Source organism: Aythya marila (genome assembly GCF_965140915.1).
Source record: "Aythya marila genome assembly, chromosome: 8".
NCBI classification, from domain to species: domain Eukaryota; kingdom Metazoa; phylum Chordata; class Aves; order Anseriformes; family Anatidae; genus Aythya; species Aythya marila.
Genome location: NC_139049.1, coordinates 8,404,905 through 8,430,424, shown reverse-complemented (window position 1 = coordinate 8,430,424; position 25,520 = coordinate 8,404,905).

Genomic DNA, 25,520 nt, shown 5'->3' with positions numbered 1-25,520 from the left:
GCAAGAAACCCACAGTGCACCATTTTTTAAAATAGCTGGTTTAAAGTACAGTAACATATAAAAACAAAAGTTTTAAAAGAAATTTTCTACATATGTACGCTTTCATATAATGATATTTCTTATGTTATGTTCCATATATTAGCATTTTATACATTTATGCAGCCTTTTATAAACAACCTTAGCATGTAGAACCAAAATCTAAACACTATTCGCAATTTTTTCTGCCACAATTAAGGCATTACAAGCTGAACTTCTGCATGTAGTATTGCATTTTCAGTTCAAAGGTTATAATCTCTTTGGTAATTGAGTTTTACTGGTTTTGCATAATTTGCATTAATTACAGTAATTAATGATAATATTACTCTGCTAAGCATATCTTCTCAGTCATGTACCTAAAGACTCAACTAGTGATAATTCATTGGGACTATTGCAGAGGACAGATAATATAATATGAATAGTTTACAAAAACTGCTTTTAAGTTTGTCAGTGATATATTTTAATAGGGAGAAGCAATTACAGCTGTTATTACAAAAAAAAAAGAAAAAAAAAAAAAAAAAAGAGCTTCACAATTGCTTGCTCCTGCTTTCATTATTGAAAAATAATTTATTTTTTTTCATAGGCCATAATACTTTGGCTGCCCAAGATCTATACTGGGCTGGCAATATTCAATGATAGAGCTAAAATTGAAGAGATATAATGTGTTTTCTACATACTCTTTCTCCACTGGGTATTCACAGAATCTTAAGAAAGTAATGGGCAACACAGATACAAGCATGGCTCACTCAACCTATTGTTGCATTAGCATCATATAGTAATGAGAATGGCATGTTTTAATTGATATATCTTTATATTTGTTTACCTGTACCAAGCCTAAAATACCTATTTCCAAAGGAATAAACCTTGACAGCAGTCAGATGGTCTTGTATGCTGTCAGATGGAAGCTCTTTCTTAGAATCTGAAATTCTTTTGAACATATCCATAGATTAAAGATGCTGCTTCACTATAGTCAGCTTCACCTCTAAATACACATTTACTTTTGCTTTTTGCTGCCTAAAGCATCTCTTAATCCCTCCCATTTGCAGTTCCGTAATTGAAAAGAGAGAGAGTAACTGGAATATTTGTCTGTTGGTGGTTTGCACTAGGATCTTCAGAGGGATGTTGAAAAAAATGGAAACTGAACATATCAAGATGCATGAAGAAAAATGGGAAAGAAATGGTTGAGAACATTGGGAAAGAGTACAAGATCCCAGTAGCTGATCTGTGTGAGTAATAGTAATTACAGTAAAAGAGAAAGGTAATGAGTTAAATCAGATGAGTCAAGATTTTAAGTACATAAGGAAAGATGTATCAAATAAAGTCACTTGTACAAGCCCAGAGTCTTGTTTCTTTTTCAACTTGGTTAATATATATATTTTTTAATTATTCTGGGAGAGCAGAATATACTGCTTATTGATCCAGAGAGGGTATGAAATGCCATTAATTCAAAGAATTCTTTGTTAAGTCTTCACAGCTTCTCTAAAATTTTTCAAGCTGCTACGTGGTAGGCTGTGCCAGGGGAATTTAGGTCTCATTCTTGATTCTACTTTTCTGTTATAAACCCATAATAATGTGTTCTTAGCTGTGTTTTATTTTCTTGATTTTCCTATGAGTTCCTTCTGCCGCTTTAAATATTTAAAGCAAACATACTACCTTGGACATGTTTTATGTAATTATTTCATTCCTTTCAGGAAAAAAAAGATGAAAAATTTTTTTGTGAAGCTGGGTCTGGCAACTAGAGCCAAGCATGATTGGAGCAGGTGCTCCACAAGCTTTTCTATACAGCTCTGCCAACAGATCTTGCTTCAGTCCAGCCAAGCTCTTGTCATCTCATTAATGGCTCTCTCCTGGGTAGCCTGACAGTTGGGCCAGCTTCCTTTTATGTTGATAAATATCAAATTGGACTAGATTACAACTACTTAGCTCATTTAACTTCTGAAACATATTAACCTGGAGTTTTCAGTTTAAGCCATGACCCTGAGGGCAGCATTATGCCTTAGAAGCCCTCACCTTGGTCTGGGATATCCAGTTGAGCTAAGGCCTAGGGCCATAGTCCTTATTTGGGCTGTGCTGTAGGTGGACTTGTCTCAATTTCTTGCATGGAACTTACAGCTATGAACGTCGAGCCTTTTCTCCAGCCCTGCCTTCTGCTTCTGCTCCTGACCAGGCTCCATGGAAAACCCTGGTCCATTCCCTTGCCACGTACAGAGCTGCTTGTCTAGTTCAGGCTCTGTGGCACAGTGCCTGTTGAAGAGGGCACAGCTTGGGCTGACACCAACCCTCAGTTCCTACTTGTCTTCCTTCATGGAGCTGCCCTGCTTCTGCTGCTCCTTGAGAGGTGCCTTTGCAGGGAGTCCAAACATTTGTTGTGATATAGAGAAAACTCAGAAATGCTAGGAAATGTACACACCTATGCCTGTGATATTGAAAACTAGTATAAACTTTCTCCAAAGAGATAATGGTTTTGTTTATTTTAACGCTAGGCTCTTAGGTAACTAACAATAGACAAGCTTAAGTGCCCAACACAGCAACCACAAAAGAGCCCTGTGCCTCAGAGCAGAAACTCAACCCTGATTTCCTCATCCCCATCTGTTTAATTTGTGAAGTGGTTTCTTATGAGAGAATGGGTAACTAAAAGTTTTTAGTGATGACTTTATAGATAGCACTGTGAACTCACCTAATATCTGTCTACTTCAAGTTATTGGTATTAGCATCTACTGAGAAGACAGGCAAGAAGGAAAAGTGTAAGAAGGAAAGATTTCCTCCTAATTGCTGATTAGAATGAACATTTGCTCATATAGAATGTACATAAAATCACTAAGATTGGAAAAGACCTCCTCTGATCCAACCATACTCCTACCACTAGTATCACCAACTAAACCATGTCCCTTTGTTTCCTTTGTTTCAGTGCCTTTAATGTAAAATAAGCTCAGTCTTTTATCTTCTAACTTCTATGAAATCTTAGAAAAGCAATTATTTAAAGAAAAATATCTTGTCTTCACTGTTAAGATAAGCTTGCGTCTATCTTTTGTCTGTGAAAGCACAGAGGCTCTAACTGACATACATTCACACTCTGTCTCTACCTACTCTTCTTCCACCAATGCTCATTGCCTCTAGATTCAATAATCTAGAATAATAATCTAACTAATAGTAGTTCAGCAGCTTGGATGACTTAAGTCAAAGAGATAATATTATTACTTGAAAATACTGACATGCATTATGGTTCCTGTAAACACCATGTATTTTTTATTTGGCTATTAATTATGCCCTTGTGAAATTAAAAGTCATAAATATGCAGTTTTTATTCAGTCTTACAAAAGTTCATGTGCTCAGGAAGGAAATCAGAGATTAGGACAGGTAACTGTTGTGGCCTTGCTACGTATGTCTACTTAGTCTCACCTTCTAATGGGAATATCCTTATTCCTCACAACAGAGAGGAAAGGGTGAAGCAAAACAAATCTCCATATTTATGTGGTCTTTCAACATCAGTGGAGAAACAAGTATTTCTTAAACCGAATTTACTTTCATTCTCTGTTAAGTAGTATATTATTCATTTAAGAAAACACAGCTGAAAATTTCAAATGGTAGCAATTTCACACCTGCTACCCCAGACCAAAGTTTATTAGTGTAAAAACAATGTATTTAAACTCAAGTGTTCAGAAATGCACTGTGCAGAGTCTCTAGCAGGTGTTCATCACAGGAGGTGCCTTAATGATGTTTTTTAACTAAGCATTTTAAACTATTATATTTTAAATTCTTACCATTATTAATTTCTTTTCTGAGAGTATAATTCATATGAGCCAGTGCCAAAATGTAAATGCATCCAATCTTTTTTTTTGTTTCAATTTCCTTTTGAAGATTTCATTTTTAATCAAAACAGTTCTTCATAAACCTTATCTTCCTTTTTTTTTGTCCTCTCCTAGAAGCCTCATCTGAAGTTCTGTGAACTCAGAAGGAGATATTTCAATGAATTGTAAAAGCTTTCAATCAGCTTTCAAATGCTACATTTGATGTGAAAAACAAACATATATCAGTGCCTTTTATTATTAAACAGCCCTGTACTTGTTTTGAATGTGCATCACTGAGACAATACAGTGCCTTGTTGACTTAAGTGGTACGTTGGGTAATTGAAGACAATTATTTCTATTAGGTCACAGATAACCTTCAGAGGATCTCTGTTTGTTTGTTTGTTTTTTGTTGAACTGTTAAAAGTTAAATACAGTAATTTTTTAAACTTATTTGCCTTCTCACAAAGTTATAACTAGTATTGCTTAATACCACTTATTTGATACCTTTCTTTTATCCTAAGCCCATCTGCCTTTTGCATTCTTCAAGACAATATTCTCTTTGGTATAATATTACTTTCTGAATTATTGTGAAATTTGTCATGGATGCCAAGAATATATTGTGCATGAATAACTTCAGACACATAGAAGAAATGCTTTTCATGTCACCAAAAAAAAAGGGGGGGGGAAAGGGTGCAAGAGAATATGAGAATATATTGAGAGTGGAACATATTGCTGATTTATTTAAGGTCTTCTACTGAAACGTACATCCTTTAAAAAACAACACGCTTGTGTGTGCCCAGGTAGGAAGGAAACATGTTTTAGATATATCAAGTTGCTAGCAAGCTTTGTCACTATTCGCTGGATTTTTTGAAGTGAATCCATCAAACTTTACATGGCAACAGCAACAGAACACAGAGCTGGCATTTCTAATGCCATTTCAGGTTAGAAAACAAAGACTGCAGAATCACTAACCTCAACAGTGTACAAAGAATAGAAGGGGAAATTCTTCACTGTACTTAAATGATAGCTGTTTTGGAAACTTACGGATTCTGGCAGTTTTTATTCTACTATTTCTGAAGCTTGTATTTGTGACTTAATCTCTTGCCTTAAAGGACATAGGTCCTTTTAAAGCACATATAGACAAATGTTAATTTTGCATTCCATGTTCACAACAGTAAAAGTTACTGATCCAATACTTCTTTTATTCTTGTAGGCAAATTAAGACAAATTCCTCTTTTGTAAGATTCTCCAATCTAAAAGCTATCTTTTAGCTTATTCTAGTTTTCTCAACAACCAAGTAGAAGAAAAACAAACAAACAACAAAAAAACCACAACACAACTATTGGATCATTTTTATATGGTCCAAAGCTCTTAGTACTTCACTATCTTGACTATATTTGCCTTTCTTAGTGATGCATCTCGTTAAGGTTTACAGTCTTCACATGATGACCCTGTCACTCAAAGATGTCTGTCTTCTTTACTTTTTTTCAATTACAGAGTTACTGGATTATTTGCTGAAGCATTCATCATGAAATGTTTGTTAGTTGCTGCTGCTATTAATGTTGTTGTTAGATGAACTTGTTTTGTACTAATGAAGCTCATTCATTTCCTTTAGTCCAGCTGTCAAGTTCATCTTGTTCTTGCCAAGTAATATCATCATTACTTTCTGTACTGAGCTTGTCTTCTCCTAGCTTGAGCAACATATTCAAATGAAATCATAGTGGCTCTTGGGGATAGCTGCATTACATTAGATAATGCTTTTGCTTGCTGTGACTCACAGGTGACCCTGGTTTGGGGTAGGGATGGTTTAGGTTTCCTCTTTTGTTTTGAGTTGTAAGGTCTCTCTCTCTCTCTCTCTATATATATATATATTATTAGATTTTTATCTGTAGAAAGTAAAATCAGAAGCTGATATCCTGTGTTATTGTATAGAAATCAGAATTCAGTTGAGATAAATGAAGAAAAATGAATTCTTAGGAAAAAAAAAAATATATATATATAAAAGAAAGAAGTCCTAGAATACAATGACCGCATATAAGCCTTGAGAACACTAAGTAGCAAAAACTCTTAAGGTGTTAGCACTTCACAGGAGGAACAGAATATTGGCATGAATCCCACATGCATAAAATTAAAGGAATTACAAGGTACTGGTTAGATCTCAGCAAGAGCCTTGCATGCACTAATAGCCATGTGAGAAAAGCTATAATTGCACATGGTAGGATGAAAAACTCTCTAACCAATATGCTATTTGGCTCAAAGACTTAAATTATGAGCAGTGAAGAGTTGAGCTTTTTCTTGAAAGCAGTAGGGGGGAAAAAAAGCATTGGAATTTGCCTGCTTAACTGAAGTTTTAAAGTGATCAGTGGAGTTCCAATGAAATTCCTTAAGAAAGCTCTTTGTATTAGTCAGAGATGGGACAAATGATAAGATACAAAACTACATACATTCAGATATTCTTATGCGAATAAAACAACAACAACAACAACAAACAAACAAAAAGAAACCATTGACCAATAGAGAAGAAAAAGCGATGTAGAAATTGACTAATCTTAATAAATCCAAGTTGTACCTGTATGCTGTGGATTTCTGTGTTCTTACCAAGGAACTCAAATGTTGGCAGTGAGGTAGTGAAGTATGTTGTAGAATCTGGGCTTCTGTGCTTCAGATTCAGAGGAGGTTATTGTTTATAATCTGGATTTTCAAGCGGATGACATTTAAAGGGACCATCTCCACCAACTGCAGTGAGAGCTTCTGCGTGTGGTTTAAATTAGCCAGTGAAATACTGCAAACAACCAAGTCTGGATGCGAGAGTTTAATGCATCCTACTGGGATATCTACTCAAAGCTGAATGAAGGCAAGTGGCTGGTCTGCATAGAGGGATATGCTACAGGGCCTACAGTGTTTTCAACAAATGGAACTGTGAATTGAGCTAGTCCTGCAGTTTTCATGTAGTCTTTAAAGGGAACTCCATTACGATTACTCATTTTTCATTATTTATCTATTTATTTATAGTCTCAGATAATGGAGCTCTTATTCCAAGTAGGCTACCTTTAAATACTAAAAGCATCAACCCAAAGATTCAATTCAGCTCTCAAGCCTAAGAGCACAGGCTGGATTGTGTCTTCAGTGTTCAGTGTTGTTTTCTTCTGGGCTGTGTACACACTGCTACACACTGTGTAGCACTTGACTTTGGTGTTCTCAAGATCCAGGTCATCCTGAAGCAGTTGCTTTTATGTGTGTTTGCAGCTCAAAGTCTCTGAAATAATGAGGACTGTGCTGCAGCATAAGGGGTCTTTAGGGTATAATCCCAAGGGTGTGCTAAAAGTCCTAGGGCATGCTATGAGGATGTGTAAACATGTGTTGAAAGATATATGCTGTGTATGAGGCCAAATTTGATTCAGTCTTTCTGAAGAATTTCTGCAAGTGAGTTATTGAAGAAACCTATTAATTGACTCCCAAAATGCCTGTGAGTAAACCAACTTTAATGCTATGAAGACGATGGGAGCATCCGGGACTGTATGTTCCTGGCTATTTGGTGTACACACACCCTACAGTATTTATTCAGAATTTTAAAACACTGAAAGTGCATTATCTTTAATGGGATTTGTATTCTTCAATGCTACAGATGCTCTTGAAAATTCCAGCTACACCTGTGCTATAATGAGTGTTGCAAAGATTACAGAATTATTGTCAACTCCAACTCATAAATAGAATAGTGTTAAATAGATACAATAAAAGACATCTACTCCTAAACAAGAAGAGATTGTGGTTTTGTAGCAGAGCAACAGAATTTTCTATATTCCTATGAATTTCCATATTAATTAAATTACACAGTATTTTACCTTTTCTGATATGCACGCTTGAAGAACATAAGCTTCTAATTGAAAAGGTCCATCTTTCTTGTACTGGGTAGCCCAGTACTGCAAAGAGTTCAGATATAAAGAAAGTAAGACATTTGCCTGGGGTGATATGACTAAAAAAGCAATGGGTGGTTTACACAAACCAAGAAAATAAAAAATCACTACATAGTGAAAACAGAAGCACTTTGAGAAAAATATCCATGCACAACCCACACAGTGTAGAAGGCTACAGCTGCTAAATGTAAAATCTAGGCTGATCTCAGACTTGGTTAGGGCTCAGATGCCTTGATGGTCCAGACTATGTTCCTGTTCCTATAAGCTGAGTTCACAGTACTGGTTACAATGCAACTGGAGAATGTGATTGCTGTAACATCCTGTACGAATCCAGCTTTATAAATAAATCATAGTGTTTTGTTTGTTTGTTTGTTTGTTTTTTGTTGTTGACAAATGGTGTGGTTCTGTCCTTGCAGCTACCTCAGCCCTGATTTTCCACACGACAGATACCACGTTGATGGAAAATAATTCAGGACTAAATATTGTCTTAATCTGTATACAATGCCCATACTGAGGTCAGCAGGTAATTCATAGTTGCAGAGGATGATAAAATCATTTCTTGCCTAGTTCTGTGGCATCTGGTTTCATTTACATTTAACAATACTATAGGAATACTATAGGACTATAGGAGTTAATTTGTCCTTAAAGCATTTTGAAAGCATGCTGTTGTGTCTAGCAGAACCTTTTGATTGTCATCTGTTATTCTAAAATTTTTTAATTTTGAATTGGATTTTTGGGACACAACTGACAGCTCTAAAAACAGTATTACAAGAGCAAAACTGTTCTCTGTAGCATGAACATATTTAAGCTTTCTTCATTGTACTTCTCTATACATAAGCATGTTACAGGCACACATGACAGAACAGATTGGAATCAATAAATCTCAGAGATTCCAGCAAGTAATCATTCTCATATGTATTTTGTGCTTATAATAGCAAGTGCTTTTTTGTAAAGAACATTCTTGTTCTAAAAAGGAAAGAGTGGAGTGTAATTTTTGGTACGTTTTAGCATCTGAATTGATTGACTAACAGATACAAATAAAATAACAGTTGACACCTTTAAATGCTGTTAATTCAGAACTTGTTCAGTACTTTCTAGCAAGCAATATTCATAAAGAATTATTCCCATTTTCAAGTTCTAACGAATGTCTCTTCCCTCTTTATTTGTGAACTGTTTCCTGTAACAAGCTACTACTCATGTGCATTGCTTGTATCATGGGATATTGATTTTGCTTCTGGAGCTGTTTACACAGCTGTTTTTTGTCAATAATAGAAAAATGATTAATCTGTGGTAACTTTTGTTAGAAGTTTTCTCCCTAATAAGTGACTGGAAAAATAAAATAAAATATCATTTTGGATATCGAGTATTATTCTCAATATTGCAAAATGAAATAATACCAAGAACAGGGACAATATGAAATTATCTGTGCTTATAAACACTGGCAAAATGTGCTAGTGTCTTCAGGTCATCTTAGTATCTGGTTTGATCAAAGTTAACTTGAAACAAATACTCTGGAAAGATAAAAGCCATCATTACAGTTGACCTGTGTGTAATTTCATTTCATGGTGACTTTTTATTCCTTCAACATGACCTATGCAATTAAAAATAAAAAGAGATAAAGGTCAATCATTTTCCTGCCAATTTCCAACCTAAGGGTCAGAATTTAAGGCAAATTAAGTAATGAACGAAATCCCAAAAGCAGACCCACAGTGGAAAGGAATTTAAGAACTAATAAAATACATCCATAAAAATATGAACAGGAACTGGAGGTACTTTGGAAAAAATCAGCAGTCTTTCAAAGACATGTACTGAAACTATTAGAAAACCAATAATATTTTAAACTAATTTTCAGGGAAGCGTGTTTATAAGCACAGAAAATTTCATATTGTCCCTGTTCTTGGTGTTACTTCATTTTGCAATCTGTTTGAAATATTCATTCATTCTAACTTCAGGTGTTCTACATGTAAAGATTTCGTTCATAGTTTTAAAAATTGCTTTTGAACATCAAGAAATGTACATTTTGTAACAATTCAGATTTAATGTGGTTTTCCTTAAAATCAATAGTTATTTGTTATCAATTTCTGTTACAAATATACAATGCTTGTACCTACAAGCCCTAAGCTTTGATATTTTCCTTACATAGGGTAAGCAGGGAATAAACACGTTTTTTTAGCTTGAGTACTAGGAAATAATGACCTCAATTTAAGCCATACAATATAGCAATGAAAAAACAAAGATGTATTCCTTATTAAGTTAAACTGGTAGAAGAAAAGGTATGTAGCAAAAAGTGATGATATGGCTATGACAAAATAACCATAATCATCAGGTTCTTAGCGCAGATGTAACAGAACATCTATGTGTGAATTGTCTTCAGTGACAAAAAAAGAGTATAACTGTCTGATTTTATATTTGTAACTCTAACATGGCTACATGGGTGAAAGTTTGATATTTAGTGAAGTTTAAGAAAATCTATTCAAAACTAGTTCAGATCTTGGAAGTGGTAAAGCTCAGTTAAACTAAATTAGATAATGCTGAGATTTGTTCTGTTAAATTTCCTGAAGTTCTATGCTAAATAGTTTTTTATATATATATTCAACTTGTTATTCTATAGAAATAGCACTGTACTTTCATATGTACTTTGCTTGCTAAAGGTACGGAAGGATTTAAACACTTCTGAGCAGATTCCCATTGAAATCTGAGCAGATTCCCATTGAAATTTACTGGATTGCATGTTCATATGTATCTATTGACAGTTTGACATTTTATTTACATTTTTAAAGCATTTATACTTCAAATCCTTTAAAATCTAGACATAAGGTACTTAGGAATCATTCAAAATTTCTCATAGGTTGCTCAAGTACTTAAATTTTCCTTTTTCACTTACAGGTTGTCAGGGTAGTTCTCATGGTACCTCTTTGGCAGAAACCAAGGCTTGAAAGAGGATAGCGAACTGTTGATTTTCTGAATGCCCAAAATTGTCAAGATTGAAAGATCAGGGTGGCTTTGGTAGAGAATGTCTTGAGTATGCTGTTTATTTTTATTGTTAAGTGGAGATATTGGCTGAATTCATTATGTGAGCCTCCCAGCAAAAATGTTCGGTATTAATACCTTTTCTATGGAATTTTCTTATGCTGAATTGCTTTAAAGAAATGTCATATCTATCATACAGATTTGCTGGGAATTGGGGTCTTCAGAGTGGCCTTGATCAGATTGCTCTAGCCATGAATTAGGTCTAGTGTCCAATGTGTCTGAATTAAGTCTTACTCTAGGGAACTTTTATTTTATTTCAAGATATTTTGTGTAACCAAACATTTGCTTAAGGAGAACAGTGTCGAAGACTGATACATGGCTTTCACAGAGACATTTAAGCAAAGTTCCATAGCACAGTTGGCTGGACACCACTAAAGAGGGTATGAAATAGTAAAAGGTGCAAGCATCCCAGCCCTTGGTCTGTTACCTGCACAGGTATGCTAGTAGCAGAAGTGGACCATCCTGCAGATGCAGCTGCAGTAGCTTCAGGTTCTGTGTCAATGAAAATAAAATAATGATCCCCGAGGCAGATAGTTAAATGACTTAAAACATTTTCCCTTCAGTACTAAATTCCAAAGTATGGCAGTATAAATCAGATATAGAAACTACAATTTTACTCCAGTTAATTTGAAGCCTGATTTTAGAAACTAAAGAAGTTGTGATATGGAAGTTATTTCAGCCAATCCCATGAAAGCTTGGATAGTCTTCTAAACTGAATATATAGACTGAAATTTCCTTAATGAATAATGAGTCTTCCATCTCCTTTTCCATTTGCCTAATATCATGTGTGTTTGTTTTTTTTACTTATACAAACTTTTCTTCAGCAGTCCTTGTAAAGCTCTATTAAGAAAAGTTCTATTCAGGAGCTGTTCAGAAGAAAGAATCAATCTAATAATCTTGATTTTTTTTTTTCTTGATCTCATAGCTCCCCTTCTCTTTGCCTCTGCTTTTTATGCTTTAAGTTGCATCTGATATTTCAAGTAGTATCATTTACATATTTCCAATATTCACAATGTAACTTTTCTCTCATATTCAGCTGGAATGTGTTAGTATATTTTAATGGGACATCTTAAAAGATTCTCAGTTGTCCCAATTTTCCATACCTCCTGTGATATACCAACTAGATAATCACTGATTGCTGTCTTCAGCAAGTCTGTTACCTGACATATTTAATCACAGATTAAGATGTCTTTTCTCTAAATCTCATGACCTGATACTTAAACTCCAGCTTTTGACAAAATTCTCCTTGTGTTTGTTATAACCTTGTTGTGTAACCATAAATGACACAGCATGACACAGCTTGATCTTTAGACTTAATCTTTAGAGAAATGATTCAATCATTTCTCAACTTGGCTGTTTTAAACAGAACAGTCATACTGTGAACTCCTATCAACTTGTCTGTCTTTCCTTCCTCCTTACAACAGGGTGTTATTCTATTATTACTTCTGCTTTTTTTTTTTTTTTTTTTTTTTTTTTCCCCTAGATCCTACATTCTTCTAACTACTGTTTTTGTTCTCTGCAAAGAAAGTCCACTGAGGTCTAAGGAAGTTATCAGTGCATGTAAACTATAAAATCTGGTATAATCTGTTCCTGAAAAGTGAAAATGAATCTTTAAAAAAAAAAAAAAAAGAAGTATTGGATGTGGAAATGACATCTTTCCTTCTTCAATTTATCATCTCTTTCCCGACTATACACCGTTCATATATCCTATCCATAACTGCATCTAAAGGAGAGATCTTTTCAGCTTTTAAATTAATACAAAAGTATAAGCATAATTTGTTGTTGTTGTTGTTTTTAAATGTATACAGCTGTTAAATTACTTCTGACTTATGCCACTGTATCTAAGACTAGAATGCAACCTGCAGCTTTCCCAGAAACTCTCCTTTGACATCTCTGCATCGGTTATCTCACAATTTTTGAGTAGACCATATGGTCTTTGTCATGGTTTGTCAGAGTGCTGTGGCGCTAATCTACCTTATGTTACTACAGCTAAATGTAAATTAATTTCTGGGTATTAATCTAAAGGACATTCCAAAGATAAATTATACGGGTGGTGTGAATCAGTTAAGTAGCTGCATGTAACATACAAAAAACCCTTATAATTTGTTTATATACCTGTCAATTATTCTTCTTATTAGAGCAAACTTAATTGTATCAGAATACCATTTCTTTGCAGAATAATATGGCATGGATCTAATAAATTACCTGGAACTGGGTACTGTAAGTCTACTCAATTCTGCTCTTCAACCAGCAAAGGATGTAACAGTGGTAAGTACCGTTGTAGTCACAGCCATATGACATAGCACTGCTATAAGATAAAAGTTCATATGTGTCACCAGGAATTAGTCTGGTTATCCAAGCTCTAAATCATATGATTTAGATTCATTTCAGAGTAAGTCATGTTATTAGATTTCTAACAAATATAAATATATATATATATATATATATATATATGGGGAGGTTTCTTTCAAGTCAAGTTGAAGGTCCTACTTTTTTATACTTTTATGGAATATTTTACAACATGTTATTATAATCCCAAAGTGAAGAAAATATGTTTTGGGGCCTAAACTCAAATACCTTTTCCTACTGGGGGAAAAAAAGGACAAAATAGTAGGGAGAAAAATACTCTATGCTCTCCTAAGATCTGGAAATGAACCATCTAGAACAGTGCATTAGCAAGTGCTTTTACTGCTTGAGCTGTGCCATGCACCATAGGTACTGGAGAAGCCATCAAACTTAATCAGCAATCAAGATGTAAACTGAATACACGGAGAGCAATTACATTATGATATTATAATAATAAATTAAGGTCATTTTATTACAATAAATTTGAATAATTTAATACCATTATAAACCAATATCACATACCTTTTGAAACATTCATTACAATAGATTGTTGTTTATGCTCTGTAAAAGCCTATCATACAGTATGAATATTAACAGCCTCTATTTCCCAGACAGCTAGACAGCAATTAGAACTGATGATTTTGAATGAAATATTGAAAATGTCCTTAATTGCAGTGAAGTTTTTATTGCAGTGAAGATACAGGAAACATTTAAACTTGTAATTATGAATTACAGAAATGTATAGCATGCAAGACAGTTTATCTGTAAGTTAATATTGTTAACAAAATTGAATTCAATATTTTTTGGAGGAGTAGCAGCATTTTTTCAGCCTCTGTTTGTCTGCTTTAAAAATAAATAGAAGCGTTGTGTTTGGCTCTAAGACAAAAACAAGGAAAAATGAACTGTGATAGTATATTTAGTGACTTTGAGTGTTGAGATCTTTGATAAAATTTTTGTAATTCTAAGTTTCTTACTGTGTTTGGGCCCAAGGTCATCATTTTGGAGGAAAAAAAAATTGTGTCGGGGGGGGGGGGGGGGGAGTAGGGGGTGTAGGGGGTTGGTACAATTTGTTTCCTTGAATTGTTTTTAATACAAGCTGCTTTGGACAGAGATCATCTTTATGCAGTACAGAGTGGCCCATGGTATGTCGGTATAGTCTAATAAAAATGAAGCAAGTTTTTTTTTTTTTCCAAATTTCCTCAAACTTTAGGCCTGCACTTATTGTAGCATACAGTCTCAGAAGGTTCCTGACAGAGTCAGGAGAGTTGATACTGAATAGTTTTTATGCTATCTATTCAAGAAGTTCCGGTGATATGTGGGAAATGGTATATATTTCCTTCATTAAGCACTCCAGAAAATTCAACAGGATACCAACTAAGGTTCCTTGATTTCTTGGTCACCCTTACTGGCTTTATAACTGCAGATGTTATAATGGTAAAAGAGTTGTCATTTGTTATCCCAGGAACATATAAATGTTTCATTTGGGTTCTACTCTATCTAAAGTTAGAGGAGAAAATATCACTATATCACTATATCACTAGCTCTGAGGGACAGAAAATAACCACTTAAAGCAGAGACTTTTTGAATTTTGTTTTAAAAAGCAGATGGTACTTAAGTGGAGATTTTAGTGTGTTCATAGAATCATAGAGTATCCCGAGTTGGAAGGGACCCAAAAGGATCATCAAGTCCAACTCCTGGCACTGCACAGGTCTACCCAAAATTTTAGACCATGTGACTAAGTGCACAGTCCAATCGTTTTTTAAATTCAAACAGGCTTGGTGCAGTGACTACTTCCCTGGGGAGCCTGTTCCAGTGTGCAACCACCCTCTCAGTGAAGAACCTCTTCCTGATGTCCAGCCTAAACTTCTCCTGCCTCAGCTTAACAGCATTCCCACGGGTCCTATCACTGGTGTTTACAGAGAATAGGTCACCTGCCTCTCCACTCCCCCTTGCAAGGAAGTTGTAGACTGCAGTGAGGTCCCCCCTCAGCTTCCTCTTCTCCAGGCTAAGCAGGCACAATGACCTCAGCCGCTTCTCGTATGTCTTCCCCTCTAGGCCCTTCACCATCTTCATCGCCCTCCTCTGGACACTCTCCAACAGTTTAATGTCCTTTTTGTACTGTGGTGCCCAGAACTGCACACAGTACTCGAGGTGAGGCCGCACCAGCACAGAGTAGAGCGGGACAATCACCTCCCTTGATTGAATAGCAATGCCGTGCTTGATGCACCCCAGGATGTGGTTGGCCCTCCTGGCTGCCAGGGCACAGTTAATGTGACTTCAGGATTTAGAAAGGTAAGAATAGTAAATATCATATCTCAAGCTAATATTAGGTTTATAGTGGCATTTGTAAGAGAGGAAGAATGTAAGTGCATCAAAGAGTAAAGGAAAGTTCCCTCAGAACAAGGAAATACAGTGATAAGGAAGATTAGTTACAATAAGATGGTTAGAAAGATGCTCAGCCTTGAAATGTTGCCATTTTCACGATAATAGTTTGCCAGTTTCACCTCCCTTTTCCATACTAGATTATTCTATAAGGACAGCTCTTTGGGAGCAACATGGGTTGGCATAACTGTGCAAGAGGAAGTGATCCAGGAGTTGAGACAGATAGCGGCAGGGCAGTGCCCTCACTGACAAAGATGAAGTCCCACAGTTCCTGCGTAAGGCAAACAGCAAACCTGGTGAGGGTATGGCAAGACTTCAGTGATCACCAGGCAGTCTCTGGTGACAAGGCAGCTTTGAGGTTAATCCTGAAAGTAGTCTGTGGGTCAGGATCAATAAGGTATGTTGTACAGGATCCCAGGTAGCCAAATCTTCAGAATGTGGAAGATTCCCTGACACTAGATCATATGAAGTTAATACAAGTGTATGCCATGTTTATGTTTAGTTACTATATAACAACAATATTGATTTTTTTTTTCATGTACTTTAAGAGTTCATCTACAAGGGCAGGAAAAATAATATTTTTATTCAGAAGTTCACAATGCTGTTAGCCAGCCAACCTCCTAATTCTTTTGTAGCTGACTGCCTAACAAATCTTACACATGTACAAAACATACATGCATACAAATGTGCAAGTGTGTACAAGTTTTTAAGCATATGAAAAATAGAGCAGATGGATTTAAGGACAACTTCTCTCTCTCAGGTTAGAGGTTTTGGAGCTGTCTGTTCCCCTGAGTGATTCCATTATCTTTGCCACAGTTTCTTTTTGTTTGTTTAATTTGTCATTGTTTTCATTTTACTAACAGTGTTTTTTCTGTGACAAATATTGTTGCTATAACAGTCTCCTCTGATGTTCACAATGGAAATGTACAGTAGGAACACAATTCCAATTCCCTTTTGAATTATTTAGCTTTTAATTCTTTATAAAAAAAATAAAATAAAATAAAAAAATCTTTCCACAGTAGTAATTGTGTACAACTCTATTACTTTGTGTAATTACATTAAAACACAGTTCTAATATAATTACACTTTAATTTTAATTAAAAGCAAGATGAAGAGTACATCTGCTAGACAACATTGGATAAGGTGGAGAAATAAAAGAAGGGATGATGTCGAGGCAGTAAATGCAATTGCCTGTGCTGGATTATTATTATTTATTTTTTTTAACTTTTCTACTAGAAAAGTTTTACTTCTCAAGGAAACTTAAGCATATTGTGTGCTGATTGAATTAATAAATGTAAGGTGATTTGGACAGATCCAGCAACAGAAGCAGTTACTTAAGCAATCATATTTAATTTATCATCTGATCTTATGGGAATTTTGAGATCTTTGTCAATGCTAGTCTGAGAGCACAACAGGAGCAGTGTCTGAGTAACGGCGACTTTAACATTGTAGGGAAACTGTCAGCACTGTCACCTGTCACTTACTATAATAAGTGTAGCAGGGAATCTTCCCAAAACTTGAGGGTACTTGGGTATTTTTTGTATTATCTGCTATTATTTTATAAAAGTCAGAAGTGACTTGCCACTTTCAAATTCTTTTACTCAACAAGACATGGTGAATGACATATATAAGTGCATCAGACTTGCTTCTTGATTGTATATATTTATCACAATATATATCTGTTAGGTCACTAACAGACCTTAGTTTGGATGACATTTAAAATTATTGAAATTTAATTTAGTATTTTATTTGCTTGTTTATTTTTGCTTTAGAGGGCATTTCTTTGTGCTAGATACAAGCCCTAAATACCTAACAATTGAAGAACAGCATAACAAACAGCAAAACAGATCTGGGGCTAGGAATACACAACAAATAACAGAGACTATTTTTGTAGCCTAAGCCTAGAGTACAAGTAAATAAAAAACAGACTGAAAATCATTTGCCCAGTATCACATAGCTATTAAGTAAAAGTGAAGAAGTGAACTGAGGAATTCTGTAGCTGTTTCATTCACTCTTCAATGCGTAAGATTTGGTCATTAGAAGTGACTTGAATATTTTTGGTATTATCAGCCAAGTCTTCAAACAATTATTTTTTTAAACACTGGAGAGGTTTTTGGTACAACCCAGTGTTCCTCTTTAGCCCTACTACTAAAGGAACATAAGCTAGATATGAAAATGAAGAAAACTGAAACTGAGTTCAGTATTGTGCCCTGAATATAGGTCTGTTCTGGAGTTGGTCAGTCACAGCTTTAACAAAAAAAAATATTTAGGATCTTGATACTTTTATTTTTTAATCACTTTAAGACGGTGCTGTCTTCAGCATATTTTAGGATAAAACAGAATGGGTATGTTTATTAATAACATCTCTATTTTATGGGTTAGGAAATGAAATCCTGGAAATTCTGATATTTTCAGTTCAGAGTAAAAAATCTCTCCCAAGCGTTCTTGAATACCTGCACACACCTCTCTTATTTATTTACTTAGTTTAAGGAATCTGCTCAGTGTCTTAAAATATACTCTGACAGTGTTCTTCAATGAAAATGTCAGTCAGAATATATTATTCTCATATTCTGATCTTCTGAGTAACGTTGGTCATTACATTTCACTTACATGTGATCTAAAAGGTAGTGGCTGAAGTAGTAGATATATTGTTTTGTAAGGGCCAGCAACCTCAGAAAAGGAATTAACCTGATAACTCCTGATACAAGAGGCTCATGTGTTAATTTTAGCTGTTGTGTTCTGTATAAAGGTCCTTTCCTTGCTTTACCTTAACTTACCTTACCCTCTGGTGACATATTTATGCAAATGTAACTGAATTGAATGAAGTCTCAATTTTGCTTTATTATAGGAGTCATAGAAAATGGTAATAAAAGGGACATATTGTACTCAGTTATTTTGCAATATATCTTGGAGTTCTCACACAAAAATAATGAAGATGTTCTGAAAAAGGCAATTTCTTTGAAAATTAGTTTGGTAAAACAAGATGTCCTCAAGCACAAATAGTTAAATAAAATTAAATCTGAATGCAATTTCATTAACACTTGTCAGATAGGGAAAGGAAAAAAAAAAAATCCTCATTTGCAGGAAGTACTAAAATATACAATGAGACAATTCCAGTAAATTAGCATCTCAGTTAATTTGTTGACAAGTCATCTCTTCAGTAACTGTTGAAACTGTTGAAACTGAAAGCATCGACAGCCTATTATTGAAATCTCCATAGGATGTTAATGTAGAGTTGAGGAATTTTCTGTTGCTGGATGACTTCCTGGGGTCAGAAAAAAATGTCTGCTGCCATACTGTAATTTTTCAGGGAAGTATTCTTTATCATAAAATTATAAGTATACAGGAAGAAGCCCTCTGGTAGAAGAGTTTAAATTATAGAAGGTTATGTTAACATTACCCTGAGATCTGAGTTTCTGAGCAATGATAATAGAAATCTATAAAGTTTCACCTTGTAACAGTTAAATCTGATTCTATGATTACTAATAGGAAGAGTGACCTTTTAAAACATATGTGTGAGATAAATACATGATAACAAATGCTGGAATTGTACAAAATAGGCCTCTAGGCAAAGGAGAGCTCAGTAGTGTGGAATTCAAGAATATTTTTCACAGCTACTTCACTTATTGTTACTTTTTTTATTATTTTACCATTTTGCAGCCAAAGCCACTGTTCTAGATATTGTGTAACAGGGAAAAAATAAAATAAAATAAAATATAAAAGACTACCACTGTTTGACACTGTGATTTTGATAACTATCATTGCTACCTTTTCCACTTTCATGTGCATCTGTTTCTTTATTTTATTGCTATATCTTTTGGATTGCAACCCTGACAGTAAACCACAATGTAGGAGCCATGTCCTTAATTGAAATTCATTTGATTGAGCAGATAAATAGATCATAGTATCAAAATTCCCATTTTCTGCTATGTAGGAGGGAATTTCTAATTAAAACTATTTTTCTCAGAACACTCTTGATTTTTCCCATCTTAGAAAAATGTGAAATGTTTTTGACGTGTACAGAAAGTGGAATTTAACAGTATATGATACTCTAGCAATGCAAGACAGTTCTGTGCTGTACAAAACTTATATGCTTGCATATTTAATCTAAATAGCCTCCAATTTCTCTGTTAGGTTATTTGCTTTCCAATTAACTGCATCTGTATACTTATAATGAGGTAAAAGTAAATTTTCTGAATATAGATTATTTACTGTTTAATATTCAAAAATTTGGGACCCTCAGCTGAAGTTCTTGTATGCTGCTTTAAGTTCAGTGGCCATTCTGACAAGATTTTAGTAGTTTAGGTTAACATATATGATCATACTCTGGCTCCTTTGAGCTCTATATGTTAACCCTTATGTTGCATTGAGAAAAAAAGACTTGCCTTCAATGTATTCTGGCCTGTGATGTGAAATTAATGTATTTTATATAAAACATTTTTATATAAAACATTTATATAAAATGCATGGAAATTACTTAAAGTACAAAATCCTAAAAAATTACAAATAATGTGTTTGAATGATTGAACAGCGAAAGTTACTGCAGTATAGATGGTTGAACAAGCAATATTTTATCTCTGAGATTAATAACTTTCCCTTCAGAGAAAAAAAAATAGTTCAGCAGCAATGGTTTTAATTAAAGATTGTTGCAGTCAAAACAATGATCAACTGTGCTCAGATTTCTCTTAACCATAGGTGTACTTAAGAAAAAATAAATAAATAAATAAATAAACATAGTTACAAACAAGATTGATTCCTTTTTTTTTTTTATTATTTTTTTCACACATACCAAATGTATTAAATGTCCAGGAAGATACTTTGTGTATTAGAAAAGATAAACAACTACAACACTAAATTAAAATTTTAAAATTATGATTAAATAATGCCTAGAAGTAAAGTTTAAACTGAAATTAGTGTACCAACATTACAGGATGATTACAGGTTTGAGAGACTCTAAAACACATTGATAGTGCTATTTTTTTCTCTTCTGAAGTTACTGAGCCAACTGGAAAGTAATCTCCTCAAGAGATCAATACTTCCCCTCAGTGTGCTGATTGAGTTAGCCTTCCAAACATAGGCAGAAGAAAATAAAAGCAACAGACAGCTAACAAATCCAACTAAGCCATAAATGAGTCAACATGTCCATTAAGATGCATTGACTTTCCATCTATTTACATTTAGAAGTAAGTACACATTGCAAATGGGAATTTGTTCCACAGGTGACATTATCCACCACACTAACATGCAGCAAACTATTCTTGTATGCCATTTCCTGAGACTGCTGCCATGAAACAAATTTAACTGTCTTAGATGCTATATGACCAAACTAGCATCTTACCAACATACAATTGGCAAAACATACAATTTTGTGTCTGAATTTTGAATTGTATATTTTTTATCTGCTTCTGCCCTTCCCTGCATTTACAGAGGCTGTCAAACTCATAAATGAGCATTTCATCAGGATGTTTTCCTGTGTTTCCTAAACAGTTGGAACGTAGTTAGGCATCTTATTGCCAATTCATGTTATAACAATAATTACTATCCCAACAATACCAAATCATCAGTAAAAAACATTAGTAGTATTATTAGTATATCTCTATACTATAGATAGTATATCTATATGCTCCTTTAAAAGATAGTATTTCCTTATTTCTGTATGTAGATTTTTTTATCCAAGTCTCTTCTATCTGCAACTGTTTTTATCTCATGGTTCTAAAATTATGTTAAGGAAAAAATATAGTGATCTAACTCAACAGAAATTATTCCACTATATTATCTTTCTAGAAAAATAGTGGCTTTGATAATCAATGGTTCTTTCCTATTAGCATGCTCATATAGCAAGGCCTTACATTTACAGTGGCACGGAGGACATTCCATCTTGTCCATCTTGTTAAAGGTTGAACTAGATGATCTTAGAGGTCTTTTCCAACCTGAATGATTCTATGATTCTAATTAGTACCCTCTATACAGTAGTCACATGGGGTCCAAAACCCCAAAAACCATATTCAGCTAATATTTGATATAAACAAATATGTGCATCATTCTCAAAAGGGCTGATAAGTAAAGTAAAAAAAAAAAAAAAAAAACTCTTACAAAAATAGTTCTGAGCCTTGTCTCCTTACACAATGTAGGTATTGCTAGTGTTTCTTTACTGATCATATAAATAATTAGAAGAACTGCTTGGTTGTCTTCATGTATTACAGCCCCAAATCATTCTGAAGTATAAACAGATGACAGGGATCTGTCACCTGTCCTGACACAGCAGACACAGCATTTACAAACCTAGCATCAGTCCTAATGCCTGCTTTAGGAGCTGAGTCTTGTCACATAACCTGATGAGTAGGATGAGTTCCTTTTTAATGAAAGCTGGTTAACCTGGCTGGCTGGATAGTGATGAAATGCTACGCTTCACAAACTAACCAATGAAGTGATTACAATTGGCTTAATTTGAATGGTGAATTACTTTATTTCCCAAGAAAATGAGTAATAAATTGGCTGTCTATATATGCTCAACTACCACCCAAAATCCAGAAAAAGGTCTTGTTAATGACTTCCTAACCTCCTCAATATTCGCATTTAGCAAAGCAATGAGTACTAGTTGAGTTGTAATGAGTGGCATTTACCCAAGTTACATATGCTTCCCTAGACAGTCTGGTGTGAAGGAGAGGAGAGATTATGGCAAAGGAAGAGGCAAATGTTTGAACTGACCTATGTACGTGAGTGATGTAATAATTTCCTACTAAAATAACATCAGAAATAATACTATCTAATAATCATTGCTAACATGCTACTAAAAATAAATAAATAAATAAAAAATCTCGTATTTGCTTTATAGCTCACTATATTCTAACTATATTTTGAAATTGATTGTAGGATATTATTTGCTTGTTGGGGATTTAATGGTTTATGTATAGATAATATTTCTTTCAATAGTACAGTACTTCATTTATTAGGTGAAAGAAAGATAGAACACACAACTAACTAGTCTTAACTAGTTAAGACCTAACAACTGTGCTGTAACATTAAAAGAATCAAATCTTCTGGATATAAGTTTTAATTAAATAGGCCAAACTTGAAAAGCAAAACAGAGTGAAAAATTATCACCTCTTAATTGAAAGACAAATATGATTTTAACTGTATGCCTTGTTTGAAATCACTCGGACTTGTATCATACTTCTAACCAAAAAAGAGGTTATGATAACTTTGCATTTTTTACCAGCTTTGCTGTGAATAGAAACAGTATTGCTGCCCGTAAGCTATTATCAGATAATTAGTCTGCTTGGTGCATATAAAAATTTTGAATTAGAAAAACAGTATGCCTTTTAAATGGGAAACAATGTAATGCCCACTTTTCTGCACTCTGGATTATCCGTTACAGAATGTGCTGTAGTGCAAGACTGTCAATGAGTACTTAAATGGGGACACGAATTAGATCAGAATAGCCGTTCATTTTTGGTGGACTATTGTTCTAAATGTTTTATGTTTAGATAGATTATTCATGTATGATTGCGGTCATCCTCTCTTTGGTTCTAAAAGTTGAATATTTTCTAACAATTATCCTTCTTAGTTTTCCTCATTGATCATTGCATAGTGTTTTGTATTCCACCAGCTAATTTTTACGTTTTCTTGAATGACATGCAGACGTATCAGGGCAGATCATTGTAAATAATCATTGCACAGTAAATGGTTTCCATTTGACAATGTATTTTGATATCTTACAGAATCGCTGTCATCTCACCAACTAATGTGAGAGAAAACCTCTTTTCTACAAAGTACACCTTAGTTGATGTATTTTCTTGGATTTCTACTCTTACTGTGCCTGGCAAAGCCTTCCAAAGATATATTTTTGAGCTTCCCAGTTAAGAAGGGAAAAATAATATTGTGATATAACTGTCCTTGCAAAATTTTGCGATTATATTTGGTTCTGTGGATCAGGTATGTAGTATCCTTAACTGGTCTACTGGCCAAAACCACTATGAGTTTTTGCAGTGCAGGCAAACATACTTTGAATAAACTAAAAACATACCCTCATGGTAATAGAGAAAGAATATAAAGTGATCCTGCATTTAAAAAGTAACTTGATTTGATATTCGGTTAACTAGACATGCATCAATTAAATGGAGTTTTATTTGCTATCATTTAATTAGGAAAAAAATACACACATGCACTTCTTCCTACTTAATTGATGTATTGGTGTAAAGAATTCTTGCTGGGTATCTTGCAGATTAGAATCAAGAACACGCTTCTGTTGCTTAGAAAAATATAACACAGTACTTTATTTTTATATTCCTTTTTCTACTGAGGTTATTTCTACCAGCTATCTCACTATGTGTACATACAGTTGAAGGTGCAGGCATTACTTACAAGCAATACACACTGCGTACAACTAGCGTTTTGCATATCCAGTGAGGTAGGAACAGTATCATTTTCTTCCAGGTAGAGCAAATTAAATAAGTGCATAATTTCCTTAACCCAGTTTTACTATGAGTTCACAGAATCACACAGAATCACAGAATTTCTGGGTTGGAAGAGACCTCAGGATCATCGAGTCCAACCTCTACCTAACGCTAACAATCCCCACTAAACCATATCCCTAAGCTCTACAAGTTAATTTTGTCTTCTCTGGAACTGAATAAGGAAATACATCAAACATGTTGCACTGAGTTAGAAGATGAGTTGACTAATTAATTGGCTACATGCATGACTTTAGCATTTCTTGGCTGTACAATAGTGAGTGAATTCTGTGCCTTTTCATACAACTGTGCTCCAAAAGCTTTTCTTTATTTTTCTTCCAGCCCATTTGGATGTAGAAGAAATGTTTCCAGGCTGGGTGGCTATCTTTTTTTCAGTAATTCTGTAATACATTTTAGAGAATCTCTGTATGGATAGATACAGCCTTGAGCTCATTTTGCAAGACATGGTGCTGTGCTAATGTTGCTGTAGCACAATGGTGCTTTAGCACAGTGGTTTACTACTCTGACTGCACTGTTTCTGATGTAGGAGTACAGATCAGTAAAGTACACTTTGTTTCATGTCCACATGCAAAACATGATCGCAGAAATTTATTCAGTCAAAAATCACTATTTTAAGACCAGGACTGACTAGAAAATAAGACCTCTTTTCAAGGAAAACATCAGTGTTTGGATACTTATTTTTGTTAGAACAGAAAGTGAGTCTTTGACGGTTTTAGGGATAAAGCACACAGAACACTTCAGAGTACTGTTTAGAAGACAGGAAAATTTTGGATTTGGTTTGTGCTCAAGCTGATTCAATACAGTACCTTAAATCTGGAGCTCAGGTGCTCTGGATATGCTTTGATATGCTAAGAAATGTTGTTTACAACAAAGTGATTTATTCCAACTGAACAGAAAGGATTAGGTGACCACATTTAGTGAGTCCAAGAACTGAAAGGATTTTAAGTTATCACTTTTACCCCAAGAACAAATTGTCTCTTTGGCTGGTTTAAAGTTGAGAACAACATATGTTCCTCCATCAGTCCTCAGCTCACAGCAGAAGTCTGACCTATATATAAAGGCCATAAATAGCAAGATACTTTTTTTTGCTGAATTTATTATCACACAGAAGAATAAAATGACTGTTCTTATGAGGCAGCTTACTTTTAGCATCTAAAGCTTCTCTTTCTCTCTTTTGCCTTTTATTACTATTTTCTGTATTTTTAAAGGGCAAAATCTGAGACTTTTACATTTAGATTTCATTCTGTTGCAAGTGCTTGTGTGATGATGCACAAGCATCATATTTGTTTAATCTGTATTGTAGCATACGTCTTCCACTAAGTGCCCCCAAACTGTATTAGTTGTTTAATGAAGTTGACATGAAACCTAGTTTACAAATAGTAGTGTCAAGAATCCATAACAGTGTCATCCCGCAAATAATTCAACTAGGGGCTGACAGTTCAGCCTCCAAGGAGAAAAAACTTGTTGAGTTCTCTGTGGTTAGAGGTGATCAGAGCATTGTGATCTGTTAGACAAGTGACGATCTGATAGAATGAGAAGGAAGTTCTTGT